This window comes from Pan paniscus, chromosome 7 (genome assembly GCF_029289425.2).
Source record: "Pan paniscus chromosome 7, NHGRI_mPanPan1-v2.0_pri, whole genome shotgun sequence".
In the NCBI taxonomy this organism is placed as follows: Eukaryota; Metazoa; Chordata; class Mammalia; order Primates; family Hominidae; genus Pan; species Pan paniscus.
The window spans coordinates 86007327-86022560 of NC_073256.2; the positions used below are offsets into that span (position 1 = coordinate 86007327).

A 15234-nucleotide genomic window follows, 5' to 3' on the forward strand; every position below is an offset into this window, starting at 1 on the left:
TAAGACCCCATTTAAGCAGAACCTAGATTTCTCCACCTTGTGTTTTATCCTTCATTCCCCAGTCCCAACCATGGGCAAGCTCTTTAATTTTTTTTCCCTCGGGTTCTTCATCTAAAGCAGGCGTTTTTGTTTTTTTTCCTAATTGCTTCAGTGATTACGCAAAAACAAAATGAGACAAATGCCCAAAAATGGTCTGTATAACATTTCTGCAATAAAGCACAAATGACAGAAGTCACTAAAGCTTGAGTGATCCTTAACTGTCCAATTTCCTTCTGAAACTTTACTATACATTACTGCTATCTCTTGCCTTTTCTGTTTTTCCAAGTAATAATCTCTTCTTTTCTCTATTTACCCTAACCTTAAGAAACTCACAATTCAGATGAGAAAATATTTACTGGTTCTTCTGTAAAGATGTTCTAAAGATGTAGCTATATCTTTCGGTTAAATGAAACTAATCCTGAAACTTTTTTAAAAATAAAATCCCTACATTTTAAAATAAAATCTTTGCTAAAGTACACGTTTCTTTACCTTCCTAAATGGTGTTCTTTGGTAATGTTAATAGCAGTATTAAGGGCCAGACAGTTGAGTAAAAAAAAATTACTTCTAAACTAAATGTTCCCACAAATGCTATTTTTAGGTCACGTTTATACACTATTCATACTTTTATGTGAATTGCTTAATTATCAGGGTACTCACTGTCATTTTTTAAAAAATGAATACACTACAATTTATCCATCCTTCTGTTAGACATTTAAATTTTTTCCAGTTTTTTGCTATTTCCCCACTGTTGTTTTTGATGTATTCCATATGCCTGATTCTACCAGCCAGTTTTGTTTTCTAGACTTTACTCCCATATTCATATCTTTATAATAGCTTTAATGATATATAATTTACATGCCATACAATTCATCAATTTAAATAAAATGTACAATAGTTTTTAGTATATTCAGAGTTGTGCAACCAATACCACAATCAATTTTAGAACATTATTAACACTATAAAAAGAAACCCTATATCCATTAGCACTCACTCCCATTTTCTCCCACTCTCCAATCCCAGCCCTAGGCAACCATTAATCTACCTTCTATCTCTACAGCATTGCCTATTCTGGACATTTCATATAAATGGAATCATACAATATATGGCCTTTATGACTGGCTTCTTTCACTAAATTTAATGCTTTCAGGGCTCATCCATTTTGTAGCATGTATCAGTATTTCACTTCTTTTTATTGCCAAATAATATTCCACTGAAGTATATAGCAAGTTTTACTTATCCATTCATCAGCTGATGGATGTTTGGACTGTTTTTATTTTGGGACTATTATGACTAATGCTGCTATGAACATTCTCATATTCACGTTCCATCAATATAGAAAGTCTACTAACTAGTTTATGGTAATGGGATGATGTGGATCATAGGGAGCCTGGATATCCACAGGAGACCAAACCAGGTCTTTTGTAAGACCTGGGGTGACTCCTCCTTCCCTTAGAAGTCAGTCACTTCCTAGAATCCGCTTATCTTCATCCCCTCCGCCACTACCCCTCAGTTCACATCTCATCTGGATCACTTCCACAGGCTAAACCTGCCTCAGCCTCCAGTATTGCCCTCCTCTAGTCCATTCACCCCAGGACAGGGCATTCATTCTAAAATGAATGAATTGGCTTGGGACGGTGGCTCATGCCTGTGATCCCAGCATTTTGGGAGGCTGAGGTGGGCAGATCACTTGAGGCCAGGAGTTCGAGACCAGGCTGGACAAATGGCAAAACCCCGTCTCTACCAAAAATATAAAAAATAGCTGGGTGTGGTGGTGTGCACCTGTAATCCCAGCTACAAGGTAGGCTGAGGCATGAGAATTGCTTGAACCTGGGAGACAGACACTGCAGTGAACCGACGTTATGCCACTGCACTCCAGCCTGGGCAACAGAGCAAGACTCTTGTCTCCCCCCACAAAAAAAAAAAAAAAAATCATTTCATTTCCCTGTATCAATCCATCAATGAATCCCTATGGCACCCAAGATTAAAGTAAAATGGCTTACCAAGCAAAAGGCCCTTGGATGATCTCGCCTTACCAATCTCCATAATCCTGACCGCTCGCTATTTCTGCTGCACCTATGAGGAACAACTGGAGTTCATTATTCCAAAGGCCTTGCTCCCTCTTCTCACCACTGAACCTTTGTACATGCTGCCCTCTCTGCCTGGAATTACCCGCAGTAGGTGCTTCCCCTTATGATGGAACTGTTTATTTCCTACCTTTTTTTCAATATGCCATCACCTCCACAATGACATACACTCCAAGTGAGTGAAATGTGTCTTTTCTCATTACCAGTGGATCTAGTACAATCAATGGCATAGAGTGGATTTTCAACACTATTTGTGGCTCTCATGAGGAAATGCTATGCTTATTAGTATACCTGAATAATTCCTGAGTAAGAAGGACTTTCCTAGGCTCTGGGGTTGATAAAAAGCTGGTAAGGAAATACAAAACACAAACCTTAACCTTGGCTTACCCCTCTACAACACATGCAAGCAACCCTCCCCTGTCAGGTCACATGGTTCATGATGAGACTAATATCCCTACTTCCTCACAGCCTCTAGAGTGACCAGGACTAGCCAAAATGCTGTGCCTTAATTTCAGCCCCCTGGCAAGATTGGCTCAGGAACAGGCAGGTAATCCAACATGGACCAGTGAGAGTCATTCCTGTAATTTTTTTTTAGAGCTATCAGGAAAGATCCTTTTGAGAGGGGATTGTTGACTGTTAAAATGACATAAGGCAGAGCTGCTAATGACCTTCTCTGCCATGACATAAGGTCCTAATTGAAAAAAGCCAACACAAGAAAGTAGAGAAAAAGAGAAGGTCCTGATGACATCCTTAATTCCTTCCATCCAGACTTGCCCTGAGCCAGTTGTAGCTTTGGACTTCCCACTTACAAGAGGTAATAAGTTCCAGGTTTGCTTATACTGGTTTGAGTTGCATTTCTACACTTGCAGCCAAGGAGTCCATGACTACACACATCAAGAATCTATCTTCTTGTGTTAGTCTACCTTAGGCATTAAGAGACTATACCTATCTTTCAAGCATCTGCCATTCTGCATCACCATTTATATAGTTTAAAGTTCAGACAAAGCATATGCCCTATTCTTAGGGATACCTTAGTAGAAGCCATAACCCCTTGCCTCAGAGCTGAGTTTCTACCATTTCCTTTGGTGGGTAAAACAATGAAGGTAGGCTGCCAGAGCCAGGGTAGAATCCTAAGACCCCGGGAAATTGGGACATCTGAAGCTTTCAACCTATAATGGGGAAAATGATAAAAGACAGCACAGAATTGGACCAACTGAGGGGCGATCGCAATTCTGTTGCTTTCATCCTTAGAGACGTAAGATAAATCAAAATTCATCTGTTTTCTCAGAAATCAATTTGCTGAAATTGAAGGGTCAGGTTTGGTTGTATAGAATTCTTCCAAATTTCATGTAAGATATAGAAATACTGACCCATACACAATATACCAACTACTTCCCTATGGGTGGAGTAACTAGGATAGAACCAGTTTTTCTGAATACAGTGTTCATGAAACGTTACAAAATTGAGTGTTAATCTAAGCTAGATTTCTTGGTGACAGGAGAAGATACTGAAATTGAGACATCATCTGTGTCCTCAGTGACTGGTACAGTACAGTAGAAAGAACGATATGACCAAGAATAATCAGAAAATTGGAGTCAAGCATAGGATCTACACCAAGCAGCTTTGGGGCTTTTTCCTACTAGTTAGTGATGCCTCATAGAAATCCATTCTACCCCTTACTTCCAGGCTCTTTTTCCAAAAGAATGACTTTGCATAACATCGTTGAGGGCTTCCCACTCATACACGATCTTAAGAATGGGAGGCCAGTGTGAGCTCTGTGGAGAGCATGTCACACGAGATAATGGGCATCTGCAGGGGAAGGCAGAGGGCTGGGAAGATGTGGTGTACACATCTGTATCCTGGCTGTGGAAGCTTCTAATGTGAATTAAGCACTGGGAACCAGTTATTAAAATTTAGGAAAAAATAGGCTGGGCATGGTGGCTCATGCCTGTAATCCCAGCACTTTGGGAAGCCGAGGTGGGTGGATCACTTGAAGTCAGGAGTTCGAGACCAGCCTAGCCAACATGGTGAAATCCCGTCTCTACTAAAAATACAAAAATTAGCTGGGCATGGTGGCACACACCTGTAGTCCCAGCTATTTGGGAGGCTGAGGCAGGAAAATCAACCTTGAACATAGGAGGCAGAGGTTGTAGTGAGCCAAGATAGTGCCACTGTATTCCAGCCTGCCTGACAGAGCGAGACCCTGTCTCAAAAAAAAAAAAAAGGAAAAAATACATTAGAAATTCCAGGTATGAAAGACTCTGCAGTTGCATTAACTTAAATCTCTCTTCCACTTAGGGAGCATAAGCAGCTGGTGATACAGAAAAGATCATGCTGTGGCCTCTTGTAGATCAAGGGAAAAGGTGAATTAAGTACAAGTGGCTGGGGAGCATTCCCAGAAAAGCCTCTAAACTAGGAAACTCATCACCCCCCACCTCTTTGTTTTCTTGGATAGTAGCAGCAAAAGTAACAACACTCAACAGAATCAGAGGCTTCCAGGAAAAGAGAAACATAGCCTTCTCTTCCACATATCCTGCCTGAACAGCATGCAGCAGTCCGTGGCCAAGGGTCAATGCTCAAGAGCTGCTCACAGTATCAGTTTTGAAAACACACTAAGCTTTAGAATTTCAGATCTTTACACCTGCAAAATGGAGATTCTACAACAAAGCCACTATTAATCAGAATACTCATGAGATAAGTTACGTTACCCCACTATCACCACCAAATGTGGTTCATCATTATTTATTATTCAAAGCCTTCCTAAAAGTGTATGATATAATTTCCTATTTTAGTAAAATATAACATTCAAAATATAATTTTATCTTTCTCTACAACTTAAGATCTTATAGTCTGTAGGAATATCATTCTGAATATTTGATACCAACACAAAATAATGAAACCTAAGAGGTGAGAGATAAGACCAAATGTCTACTAACCCCAACAAATTAGTGTGTACATATATATGCTGATTTCTAATTTCCTGAGATTCAATTTAACAGCAATGTAAGAGATTAAAATGCTATTTATTTGAGCATCTCAATATGGGGTTCATGTTAATCCAAGTTCATTATATCCAACTAGATGTATACAGATTATAAAGATTAATAAAGATATATGATCATGCATATATCAAGGACTACAAAAACAACTGCCAACAAAAAGACTGTGCAGGCAACAGGATAACCTTATTATGGGTCCCGTCTTTTCTACTAATTAATTACATGAAATCAGCCAGGCCATAAGGCCGGGCACGGAGGCTCATGCCTTTAATCCCAACACTTTGGGAGGCCGAGACAGGTGGATTACTGGAGGCCAGGAGTTCAAGACCAGCCTGGTCAACATGGTGAAACCCCATCTCTACCAAAAATACAAAAAAATTAGCCAGGCATTGTGGCGCGCGCCTGTAATCCCAGCTACTCGGGAGGCTGAGGCAGGAGAATCGCTTGAACCCGGAAGGCGGAGGTTGCAGTGAGCTGAGATCGTGCCATTGTACTCCAGCCTGGGCAAAAAGAGCAAAACTGCCTCAAAAAAAAAAAAAAAAGCAGCCAGGCTACTGGACTTGTTTCTTCCCAATCATAAAATTTTCCTGTAAAAATTCCATGATTCGTTCAATATTGCTAATAAGAGTGTCAGCTAAATACTACTAGGGTTGGTGTAATATTAAACCCAAGTGACAGGACCCACATCTGATGTGCAATGACGCTCCAGAGTGATCTCAGTGTCCCCATTTTCTAAAATACTAATGTACTCACAGTGTGTGTGCATGTGAGCACACATATGAATGAGTGTGTTTGTTCACAAAAACTGAATTTTCATTTTAGTAAACATCCAGAAGGCCACCCACAAGCAGGGCTAAACACTGAGAATAAAATTCAGTACAGACAGAGCTTGGCCCCAGGACTCTGGTTCATGCTGACTTAACTCAGGATCTACTAGTTTATCTTCTAGTGAACACATTCTGTAATTCAGTGCTAACACTGGTATCTTCCTTGGTTTATCCACGAAATTGAAGAGAGGCTTCCAACAGATATTCTAGGCAAAAATCAGAAAACTAATGGGGAATTTAAACTTTGCCATCGATAGGTGAGACTAGTTTAGGGACATTAGTTAAATTGTATCATTTTTTTCCTTCACTCTCAAAGTGGAGATGTGTATTCGTAATACCAAAATGATGCATTTAAAATGGTCATTGATGAGTTTTTAAGTGCAGAGTCACAACAGATTTCTAGAAGCAATCTTTCAGACTGCTTTCAATATTGAGTCCAGGCAACAAATACAATTTGCACAAGATCTCACAGCTACCACCTGGGAACAAGTGGGTGAATTACCGACTCACTGACTCTTATGCATGTTTGGTTCACTTATACCTTTTTCTGATGTAAGACACAAAGATCAAAGAGCCCAGCCTTAACTTTTATTTGCCATAGTAATCGGTAGAACAATCAGTAAAGAGGTATTAAAAGTCTTTATGTTGTCTACCTACCATTATACAGTATTTTCTGATAATATGTCAAAATAATACAAGATAAGTGTCCCTTACCCAAAATGCTTGAGACCAGAAGTATTTCAGATTTCTGGTTTTTTTCAGATATTTGCATTGCACTCGCTAGTTGGCATTCCAAATCCAAAAATCTGAAATCCTGTACGTTCCAGTGAGCATTTCCTTTTGAGTGTCATGTTGGTGCTCAAAAAGTTTAGATTTTGGAGGATTTCAGATATGGGATGCTCAATCTACATTTATTTGTCTAATTGAATGATTTTTCTTCCCCTTTTCTCCAGGTTTACAATAACATATTTAGCAATAACAATGTTTAGAAGTATTCCTCTTGAATAAATAAGCAACATTCCCCTCCATGTTAGAAACAGCCCCCTCTCCTCACTAGATGACTGCCAAGAATGACAACACCCCTTGAAAACAGCAAGGTGCACTAGAAATGGGATGAGAGAGGCTGAAGAACACAAATGATCATCTGCTGGGGTCCACAGGTAACATGCTTCACCACTTTTATAACTCTTTTTAGATTCTCATCCTCAGAATCTCTGGACGGTGCTTTCAAGTGAGAATTTGTGTGAAGCCCTCCTTGGATACAAATTTGAAAAATAAATGTCCTCCTCTTTCTCTTTCACTCCTATTCTCCCTCTAAAAGGAGGCCTGACAGGGTGGAAGTAGATGGAGGCAAGGAAGTAGTCACAAAGAAAACATGTATTAAAAGAAAATTAGTAGAAATACTCAGTGATTTTCAAGAGAGCAATGTCCTAGAAAATAAATTTTGTAGTTGTTTATCCTCACTTTCTGAAGGTCTTTAGCTCTCATGATACTCATTTGTTCCTAAAAAGCTAGAAAGGGAAGACTATAATAGGGAGGGACTTTAACCCTCTCAGCCACCTTCTCCCATCCCCCTTTGTTATCAAACTGCCTATCAGGTAACTTCAGATAATCTGTGGCTAACTTAATGAGCATCCATTCTTAAGGGATGGTATATACATACGAGGGAGAACGTGTGTGTGTGTTGTGTGTGTGGGTGTGGTGTATGGAAGAGAGTGTGTATTACTGAAGGGGATTTCAACGTATCATGAGATTGTTAGGAAAGAAGCTTTGCCTCTACCCTCTGGCAGCATAAGTGAAGACTTTTAAGGCACAATATGGAGAGAGGAGACAGGAGAGAGGGAGAAGGGAGAAGGGAGAGGGGAGAGGGGGAGAGAATTATCTCAACACAAAAACCACATACTAGAAAAAGAACAGATGTCCCACGGAGCAGGGAAGTAGAATCTATACAGGGAGAACAGATTAGACTCAAGTTGGTATCAAGAATAAAGGACCCTCAAGGTAGGCTTTACATTATATGCTCAATAAAACCAGACCTGCTCTACACTTTCCATCTGATGTAGCTACAGGTGACTACCTATAAAAAGGACATGGTCTTATAATATCCTTATATTCATGATAGCTTTTGAGAGCCTCATGCTTAACCATGTTTTATACTTCTTCAACTAGAGGTATTCTTCAAATAGAAAATATATCAGATACAATTTATTAAGGTCTAGTAAGAAAATTAAAAATCAACAAGAATTTACTTAGAGTCCTGTAGATACCCAAGTGTTATGAGTTCCTATCATTTAGCAAATAAATTTACTATCTAGTTAGACAAGGTTTAGAACACAGCATCCACCATTAAGTGCCCACATACTTCAGCTAAGATGATAACCAAGAGTCATTTTCCTACCTTTTGGCACTTGAGTCCCATTAATCAAGATTCCCCTTATTTCTGTGTTTCATTTCTAACTACTCCTGTTGTGATGATCTAAAATAGATGGCAGGTTGTAGCCTTCATAGCAAGATATGCACATGGCGAAGAACACTGAGAGACAGACAGCCATAGGCACAGTGCCCACTGCCCTTCCTGCACTCTATGCCTACTACATTATTGTACATTTGTTGATACACTGCTTTGTAATCCCATTCACGTAACTTAATGTTTGCCATTTCTCTTACTACACCGTATGTGGGTAGGACTATATATATTGCTTCTGTATACCTAAAACATGACTACTTTACTGCATGCACTATCATTGCTCCAGAAATGAGTACAGACTAAATTGAAAAATGCTACCGGTTGGATGGGGAATGAAAAACAAATCAGGGCTTTCATGTAATCAACAAGTTCCATTTGTATCACTAGAGGAGGCTCTATGTCATATCAGAAAGAGATTTTTGGAAATATATAGTTTCAGGTTCAAATTCCAGAACTACCTACCTGACAATATGATTTAATTCATCTCTCTATACCTTAGTGTTTTCAGCTAAAAATGGGGTAAGTTCTCTCTCCCAAGCTACTGGTAAGAATTTGATGAAATAAAAAGCATATTATGCCTAGCAGAATGTAGGTATGCAAGAAAAGTTTCCTTCTTAAATTTGCACTTCTTTATATTCTAATGTATAAAAAATATTTCCAGGCTGTGTACAGTGGCTCATGCCTGTAATCCCAGTGCTTTGGGAGGCTGAGGTGGGAGGATCACTTGAGCCCAGGAGTTCAAGATCAGCCTGGGCAACATAATGAGACTTGTCTCTACAAAAAAATTAAAAATTAGCTGGGCATGTTGACTGAGGGAGGAGGATCACCTCTGCCCAGGAGTTCAAGGTTGCAGTGAGCTATGACTGTGCCACTGCACTCCAGTCTGGTGACAGAGCAAGAAAAAGGAAAAGGAAATATATATATATTTCCATCTCTGTTTTAAAAAGATGTGGTCAAACCCTTGCTAGAAAGTAAATGAAACAAACTTTTCAAGAGACTTAACCATGAGCTACAATATAAATACTCAAAGTTAAAATTTTAAAGGTGGATTTAACCAGTGATTTAAGAAACAGCATGAATTGCTCAAACACTAAAAACATATTTCACATTATTAATTAAATTATCTTTACTATGTATGCTTAGGAATTGCTTTAAAAGACAAGAGAAAAAGAAAACGGCAGTTGTGAATAAAGTAAATTCTAGGTAGTAAGCAATTAAAACCTCTTTTTGTGTTCATGGTAAATACTGTTAATTATATCACAGATACTCATAAGCAACCAAAAACCCTGTGTATTGATTGTAAAGAGCAGCTGTAATTTCCCCTATATATATTTAAAACAAAACAAAACCCGGGGAAATCTGAGAGAAAGGATGGCCTATTTTTCTTAACATTTTATAAAATAAAAAGGCCATGTCTGTTAAGGTATGATAATCTGAAATATAGTCAAAATGAAACAAAAACTGTCCAATATAAATTAAGGGTTTTTTGGCCAGGTGTGGTGGCTCACGCTTGTAAACCCAGCATTTAGGGAGGCAGAGATGGGCGGATCACTTGAGCCCAGGAGTTAGAGACTAGCCTGGCCAACATGCTTAAATCCTGTCTCTACAAAAAAATACAAAAATTAGCCGGATGTGGTGGTATACACCTGTAATCTCAGCTAATCAGGACACTGAGGCAGGAGGATCAATCTAGCTCGGGAGGTTGAGGCTGCAGTGAGCTATGACTGCACCACTGCACTTCGGCCTGGGTGAAAGAGCAAGATCCTGTCTCAAAAAATATATTAATTAATTAATTAATTAATTAGGTTTTTAAAAGTAATTGAAAGGATTCTCTAGTCACTCTTAGAATGTAGTATTTTCTCTTTTTTAAATTTTTTTCTTTTCACTGCTGGAACAAAAGAATGTACTCTTTTCTAAATCAAAGCTGAAATTTGCTTTTGAATTGAAAACTTTCTTCACTTTGCGTAAAAAGGTCCTATATAGGCTTCTGATTATGGGAATTCTAAATTACTTTTTAAGAATTTTTTTACTGAATAAAACTTGTGAAGTCATTTTTAAAGAGACGAATCAAAGGGAGTAGGGCTGGGCCCTGTTTTTCCATCTTTCAAAACAAAATAACCATGTTAATAGAAAAGCTAAACACACATCCTATTGAAAGCATTATCTGTGTAACCTCATTTGAAGCCACGAAACAGCATAATATCATTTCTGTAACCTGCATTTCCTTTGTTAATTAATGGCAGATTATCATGTCTGATAAAATAGGCAATTTATCAACTTCATGGACTTCAGTCTAGCTAGTAGCCACAATGATATGAGCCTGCAGACCCTCACTGTAGAGAAAATGGCATACAGAGCATTAAGCCTTGTCACAGCCTTACCTATAATGACAAAGTCAGCTTGAAACTTTATTTTGAAAATTACTAGTTAATTCTTTTTTGGCTTTCTCGGTCTTTTGCTTGTTTGTTTGTTTGTTTGTTTTAAGAGAACCAAGTTTCACAAGCCAAAAACTGCAAATGCCAGATTGGGCTGGATTCCCAATTTGGCCTCTAACTGGCTAATTAGGTGCAAATCACTGGGCAAGTTATTTAACTTCTCAGTGCCTTTGTCTACCCGTCTTTAAAATAGGATCATAATAGCAGCTACATCATAGGTTTGAGGATTATGTGAATTACTATGAGAAAGGCTTAGAACACTACTTGGTACATGATAAGCACAATAGGCATGCTAGCTATTATAAATGATCTTTCAGTTCCAAGAATTTTTTATTCACTATGATGTGAAAGAGGAAGGGTTATTTTTTTTCCTTTTAAAAATATGGAGGAAATAGGCCGGTGTGCGGCTCATGCCTGTAATCTCAGCACTTTGGGAGGCCAAGGCGGGCAGATCCCCTGAGGTTAGGAGTTCAAGACCAGCCTGGCCAAATGGCGAAACCCCATCTCTACTAAAAATACAAAAAAAATTAGCCAGCATGGTGGTGCGCACCTTTAGTCACAGCTACTCAGGGAAGCTGAGGCAGGAGAATCGCTTGAACCCAGAAGGCAGAGGTTGCAGTGAGCGGAGATTGCGCCACTGCACGCTAGCCTGGGCAACAGAGCGAAACCCTGTCTCAAAACAAAAAAAAAAAAAAAAAAAAAAAAAAGGAAGAAATAAATTACAATATTGGAAATAGATAAACACAGGGCACACACATTACGGTTTAAAGCAACATGCTTCTGCATTTAGGATATGTTAAAAATACATTTAAAAGATAACAGCAATATTTTACAAAAGGCTATCATTTCCTATTTCCAAAAGATACTTTAAAGAGGAAATTTGAACCTGACTTTGATACGCAATATGTCAGCGCACAAGTGCAAATAGTTTATGTGTCAGACAATAAAGATTTTATGAAATTTTGTGAATATTTTGAAGCAGCAGCAACAATTAAACATCTAACCTCTATATTAGAGAAAAAATTTAACTGTTCCCAAAGCATCTAGTTACAAAAAAATCTAAATTCTACTCAGTTAATAAAATAAAATCTACTGCTGTATACTAATAAGAAACTCATCAAACCAATTTGTCCAATAGATGTTTAAGTCAAAGAATTTTATATTTCTATTCTATTCAAATATAATAGCGTAAGTAATCATGATACAGTTTTCAAAACACATGAGTTCAAAACTATCTTCTATTTTCATACTCTGTCTTATAACCCAGGAAACAGAAGTGTTTTCTGGACTGTAATAAAACCGCCACTTAAAAGGAAGAATTAGTAATCTAGATCAAATAGCCTTTTTAATGACAAAGAATTGAAAAGTTGAGAGATGAACTGTTTTCACTGGCCACTACTCTCTATATTCTAGAATAAGCTACCAATTCAATAATTATGACACAGCTGTTTCTTTTAAAGATAGTCTTTTATAGTCTAGGTAAAGATTTAAAAGTCTCAGTACTCATATCCAACACTGGTAGGTATCTTAAAAATTTCCCCATTCATCCTTCCACTGAAACTCTGGCCTATCACATCCTTGCTTTCCCAGTTCTTTTCACTTCTCAGGGAAACATGATAAAACCATGCTGGGGTTCTGTCATACTGATAGTTAACAAATTTCCAGACCATTAGGTTGACACTAATGTGTGACTTCTGCTTGTAAAATTTATGTAACTGGCACCAAAAAAGCCAAAACTGTTGGTTTAAAAAAAGGAAGTCCTTAATTCTACTTTTTAAAAAGTAGTGAAAACAAACAATTCCATACACAGTGGCACCACAAAAGCAACCTTGCATGGAAGCATGCAGTTAAAAGATCCTCCTCAAAATTGGACTACATTGATTTAAACTGTATGTTGACTCCCTACTTGGCCATTATTAAGTGCTACACACTTTTTTTTTTTCTTTAAGAGACTGGATCTTGCTATGTCGCCCAAGCTGGGGTGCAGTGGCTATTCACAGGTAATCAGGACACACTACAGCCTCCAACTCTTGGGCTCAAGCAATCCTCCTGCCTCAAGGCTCCTGAGTAGCTGGGACTACAGAACACGTCACTGTGCTCAGCTAAATGCTACCCCTACGTATACTTCTTACTTTCTCTTTAATCTTTGTAGATGAGAAGGCAAAATATAATGGTGCCTAGGCCTCAGCTAAATGCTACCCCTACGTATACTTCTTACTTTCTCTTTAATCTTTGTAGATGAGAAGGCAAAATATAATGGTGCCTAGGCCAAAAAATACATTTCCATTGATTTTTTTTTTTTTTTTTTTTGAGATGGAGTCTCGCTCTGTTGCCCAGGCTAGAGTGCAGTGGCGCGATTTCTCGGCTCACTGCCAGCTCCGCCTCCTGGGTTCACACCATTCTCCTGCCTCAGCCTCCCAAGTAGCTGGGACTACAGGCGCCCGCCACCACACCCGGCTAATTTTTTGTATTTTTAGTAGACACGGGGTTTCACTATGTTAGCCAGGATGGTCTCGATCTCCTGACCTCGTGATCCGCCTGCCTCGGCCTCCCAAAGTGCTGGGATTACAGGTGTGAGCCACCGCGCCCGGCCTATTTCCATTGATTATAGACATCCATGAATCATTCATGAAATAGCAAACAAGGCTTAGACAACCTAATGCATGGAATTAAGATAAAAATCATAATTTGCAAAGCTTACTGTTAATTTCTCTGGTTTTCTCCCATTATACTGAGTCTCAAGCTAGCAATACAAGTCAAAATAAATAGAAATACCTATATCCTAATGCTAAAGAATCACAGTAAAATAAAAAAAACTTAATTGCATGGATATGGATAATTTTATAAATAAATGCCTAATTTAGACCCTTGTATCTAGATGTTATAAATGGTTCAAAATAACATGTATGAATTTCAGCTTAAAAAAAAACAAAACTATAAGGTGTTTAATGGAAACAGCCTGACTTTACTTGCTATTTTATCTTTAAGGGGATTCTGGCAAAGTTAGCTGACTCAAATTCAGCACCTGCCTAGAAAATAACATACATCTGGCATTTGCCTTCCAAAGTGAAAGTGAACAGCCTAGCTAAAAATCCTACTAACTGACCCAAATCTAATGCCAAGTATTTCAAAAGTTACTGTGGTGGCATTTATGTGAAATTCTACTTGTCACAGACCTTCTCCCTGAAGCTAACAACTGTACCATCCAGATAAGTGGAATATTCAAGTTTGAATTGAACCCTAAGGACCAACAACAAAAACAACAAACAGAATATGTATTTTATTAACAATCTATTAAACCACTTATCCCACTCCTATGCATAAATCTCTCCTGTTTTCTAGTACAGAAAGCATAGCTGAGAAATTATGGCCCACCCTAACTTTCTCAGAATATTCTGACACCAGTCCTACCTCCTCTAAACATGCTAACTCAAAAGATTTACACAAGATATAGACTGGTAATACTTTTCACACTTAGAAATTTTCAATTTAAAAAAAGTTGCTCCCACAGTAAAGTGGCTCTAAGCTAAAACTCAATTCTCTTATACTCCAAGAAACAACATCCTTGTGCATTCTGAAAAAAAAATTAAATTACTGTCTATAATTCTAAATACATGATTTCCAACATCATTCTACTTGTCTGTCCATATGAAGACAGCAATGCCATCATGCAGAATGAAGATTGCCTGGACTGTGATTTGTTCAACCTCACTAAGCAAGACACACCTACCTTAAGAGGTGCGTGTCTTCCTAAGAGCACACTCTGAGAGCTCTGTTAACACTACGTAATAAAACATTTACTAATGATAGCATTTTGTTGTTGTTGCTACTGCTTTAACCTCTATTCACATGGACAGATTAAGGCTTTGAATAAGTTGGCCGGGCGCAGTGGCTCACGCCTGTAATCCCAGCACTTTGGGAGGCCGAGGCGGGTGGATCACAAGGTCAGGAGATTGAGACCATCCTGGCTAACACGGTGAAACCCCGTAGCCGGGTGCGGTGGCGGGCGCCTGTAGTCCCAGCTACTCGGGGGAGCTGAGGCAGGAGAATGGCATGAACCTGGGAGGCGGAGCTTGCAGTGAGCTGAGATCCACCCACTGCACTCCAGCCTGGGCAACAGAGCGAGACTCCGTCTCAAAAAAAAAAAAAAAAAAAAAGACTTTGAATAGGGAGACATATAATTCAGAAATCAGTGCCCTGTTTTTTGTTTGTTTGTTTTTTAGAGGAAGTCCTGCTCTGTCGCCAGGCTGGAGTGCAGTGGCCAGGTTGCAGTGCGGTGGCGTGATCTCGGCTCACTGCAACCTCCACCTCCTGGGTTCAAGCGATTCTCCTACCTCAGCCTCCCAAGTAGCTGGGACTACAGGCACACGCCACCATGCCCAG

At 38.9% G+C, this 15234-nt stretch overlaps 1 protein-coding gene across 16 annotated transcripts in view; it reads right to left on the minus strand.

Moving 5' to 3' along the window:
* NCOA2 (nuclear receptor coactivator 2) overlaps positions 1 to 15234 on the minus strand; it is a 301642-nt gene that overhangs the window by 167830 nt on the left and 118578 nt on the right. For 4 of the 16 annotated variants that reach the window (XM_063606817.1, XM_055116648.2, XM_063606816.1 and 1 more), the window contains exon 3: positions 2040 to 2112. The exons of the other annotated variants lie outside the window; for them this stretch is intronic. The gene's annotated coding sequence lies outside the window, so the exon portion shown is untranslated. The remainder of the gene's footprint in view (positions 1 to 2039; positions 2113 to 15234) is intronic. 16 annotated transcript variants of the gene reach the window in all.